Source organism: Pinus tabuliformis, chromosome 6 (assembly GCF_031772625.1).
Source record: "Pinus tabuliformis cultivar Carrire ecotype Pingquan chromosome 6, CPIR1, whole genome shotgun sequence".
Taxonomy (NCBI): Eukaryota; Viridiplantae; Streptophyta; class Pinopsida; order Pinales; family Pinaceae; genus Pinus; species Pinus tabuliformis.
In genome coordinates this window covers 1,348,694,504-1,348,698,543 of record NC_142292.1, presented here as the reverse complement: position 1 = coordinate 1,348,698,543, position 4,040 = coordinate 1,348,694,504, and positions in this window count along the sequence as shown.

The following is a 4,040-nucleotide window of genomic DNA, read 5'->3' as shown; positions in this document are numbered from 1 at the left end:
CAATTCTTCTCTTTTTAAAAAATAAATTAAAAATAATAATGGTTTTTAAAAAATAATATAAATTAAAAAAATATAAAGTATGTAAGTATAAATAATTTAGGAAAAATATTTCAAAATTAGTACAATACGTAAAAATATATACCTTCCGAATTGTCAAGGAAAAAAGTAACTGAGATAACAAGTAAATAAGTAAAGCTTAAAAATAGAAAAGAGAAAAGAAATTAGATTTTAAAAAAGAAAATTTAAATTTAAAGGAAAAGAGGAAATTAAAAAGATAGAAAATTATTTTAAAGATTATTTCAAATAGTATAATAATATATAAAAGGAAGAATAAAGTTAAAGGAAAAGGTTACATATAATATAAAAAGTAATTGGAAATGATAAGTTTGATGATATGATTATAAATAATGTTAATAATGATTTTTAATATAAAAATTGTATTTTTATTTTTATTATTATTATTAATTTTTTTTATTTTAAATGACTAAAGAAAATGGTTTTTTAAAAGGTTATATCTTTAGTAATTAAGTAATGGTGGAGAAGTGAATCTTTCTATAAATAAAGTGATGTTATATATTAATTTATAAAAAATATTAAGTTATTATTTATATACATATATATGATTTTATTTGTTAATTGTGGTTAAATTGAAGTTATTTTGGGTGATTAGGAAGAATGGTTATTATGTCTTTACTTACATTCAAATTCCTGCAAATGATACAATAATGAGAAATATTGTTGTGATTTTACTTTTTTACTTCTTCTTATTTTGTTATTTATTTATCTTACATCTAAATTGTGTTGCATCTGTAACAGCGTTAGTGAAAAATTCCATGGATGATGGGACACGTATTCCAAGCCGAATGGTGAACAAGACATCCTAAGGGGTGTTCATTTGGTTGTTTATGGATAAGGAAATTGGAAAAGACAATGGCTAAGGCATTAAAGAGGCAAAATGACATTTTTGGGATATTTATTTATGAAAATAATGGAAATTAGGAGAAAAGGAAGGCGAAAGGTCACATGTTGCATGTGAAGAGGAAATTTAAGGAAAATAATGGAAAATGAAGAAAATAGAGGCCTCATTAATAAAAAGGCTTCTGAGGATCAGTGGGCAAGACTTGGTTAGTTCAGTTTTGGACCTCTCTCATTATTCTCTCTCTCATACTCTTGCACACTTAGAGATTTCTTGGAGCACTTTAGCATTGGAGCAAGAAAGGCAAAGAAGGCAAGAGGAAGCAAAGATCAAGTAGGATCAAGGAGCTACAATAGGCTTCATTGTAGGTATCAACTTGCATGTGTATTTTCCTTGCTAGATTTGGCATGCATGGGATTGCATGTGTTTCTTTTCTACCATGGCATGGGTTTTTCCAGGTGTGACAGTATTTTCAGCCTAGCCTTGCCATTTCCTATAGTTTGGATGAGATGGGTTCTCTCACGCGTTTTTTGGGGGATGGCCGGATTGGATTCGAAGATGAGTGGGGTGGATCTCCGAATTGACAAACACATGGTGGTAGTGGTCCCTGAACTAGACTGAGGATGCACGAAGCCACTGGCCTAGTAACCCCTGAACCAGACTATGGGTTGTGGTAAAGCCAAATTGTGTGCCTCGATGGGCCTAGGAATCCTTGCCGGTGAATGGCGGGATATACTGTAAATCCAAGAGGTGGATTTTCTCTCCGTTGGGCTTAGTGATTCCGGGATGGAATGCACGGTAAAGCCTAGAGAGTATGTCTTGGTGTAGGGCCTAGTGATCCTTGGATCAGACTGCGGATGCATGGTAAAGCCTGAGAGACTAGGAGGCACTCAAATTCCTCATGGTGTAGGCGGAGAACTCCGATGGCATCCACATTGATTGGTGTTTTTTGATGTGTTCTATGAGTCCCACATTCATGCTTGGAATATGGCACGAGGGTGATTGGCTGAAAAGAGAGACTTGGCTCATCTAATCTATGGTCGGGTGGAACGTGGTAGTCCCATCATTGGTCGGTTCATTGCATTTAGTAATAAAAAATTCATTCCCTTGATTTTCATGTGCAAATGTACTGATATATATATGGATTTTGATGGCTGATATGTTTATTGTATTTATGTTCCTATTAAGTTGTTTATATGCACATTTACCCCGGAGGGTCTTAGCAACTAAATCCTATGTATCTTTTATTTTGTAATAGAATGTCTATCCAGCTCCAATGCTTCTTTACTTTTATCAATAAATATTTACTTACCCTTTTTGTTTTAATGTTTGCATCATTATTACTCGAAGTCAATCTTATTACTTCTTTACATTTATCAATATATATTCACCTATCTATTTTTTTCATTTACATCATCATCACTAGAATTCAATCATATTATTTTTAACAAATTTTTAAAATTATTATTCTGTCATTCTTTAAATTATATGTTTTGTTGTTGTTAATTTTAGTGGAAGTTTATCATCATTATCATTTTCATCATCATTGTCATTATTGTCTTCATCTTCATTATTATTGTTGGCATTATTGTATCATTATTACCCCGATTGTTGTCCTCAAAACTTTCATAGTTGTCATCAGCATAGGCTTCATTGTCATCTATATTCTCTGTGTTAATATCTTCATTGTCTTCTATGTCGTCAGTGATAATATCTTCATTGTGCTCATCGACATCCTCATTATGATGGTTCTCTTCATCTTTATTATCGTCCTCATCTAACAAGGCCACAATTTTGCCAGGAAAATAATGGAAATTTCAACATGATTTTGAGAAAATTCGGCATAATTTTTTGGAAACTTTGGTTATAATGGAAATTCCAACATGATTTTGAGAAAATTCCGAAATAATTTTTTGGAAATCTAGGCTACTCTCAGGTTCTAAATAGTGTTGAATCCATTTCCACCATAAAATAAATTCAAACGCTCCGAAAATTAGATATCTTGAAAATTTTCTCACTAAATTCCGCAAGAATTTCATCATCTAAATAAAATTATGACCTTATTAAAAAATAACTTTATCAACATCTTCTTTATCATTATTATAATCATTCTCTTCATTCTCTTCCTCATCATTTTTGTAATCCTCATTATTATCATCTTCACAACCCCAAATGACAAATCCCCTTATCATTATTATCATCATCCTCCCACACCAAATGTTATTCAAATTATAATACATGTTCACTTCAAATTTTCCGAGAGAAATTTCAATTCTCTTTTTTAATAATTTGGAATTGAAAGTGGGTTGAATTTTGATTACCATAATTATTATGATTATAGTGTCACTCCTTCAATTTAGATTTAGAATTTGAGGGTTAGTTGAGGTTCGTCATAGACATCAGTACATAGAACTATAAGTGAATTAATTAATTGGACAGCTAAGAATTTGGAGGCATTTACTGTACATGAGTAGAATTATGATTATAGCGTCACTTTTTCAGTTTAGATTTAGAAGTTGAGGGTTAGTTAAGGTTCTCATAGACATTAGTACGTATGATTACAGTGAATTAATTAATTGGCCAGCTAAGAAGTAGAGGCATTTTTTCGGGACTTTCGAGGGAGTGTGTGAGAGGCTATGAAAGCGAGGGATTCAATAATTTCGTTTTGTTTTGAATGATTTTTTATAATTAAATCATTTTCTAATTTATTTTTTATTAGATTATAATTTAGATTTAATTTATTTTTTAAATAAATTAAGTTAAGAGATTTATTCTAGAGTTCAGATGTGTAATTTTGTTGATCTGTAAAAATGGAATTCGCAAATAGGTCATCCATGACGCCACTTGAGTAAAATTTATTTATTATGAGACCAGACAAGACAAGACAAATCTAATCATCAAAAACTTTCAGAATGTACAAGTGGACCACGCAGCAGCAGTTTCCTTTAAATCCCATCGAATCCAGGATTATTATTTATTGATTCATATGAGATTCTGTGTGGACATATTTTTTTGCTATGATATGTTTTTTAAGTAGTTTAATTTAAAATTTGATTAAAAAACTATTACAATCGTTGAGTTATAAAATGTTATCCATTTAAAATGAATTGGAGGTGTTATCGCA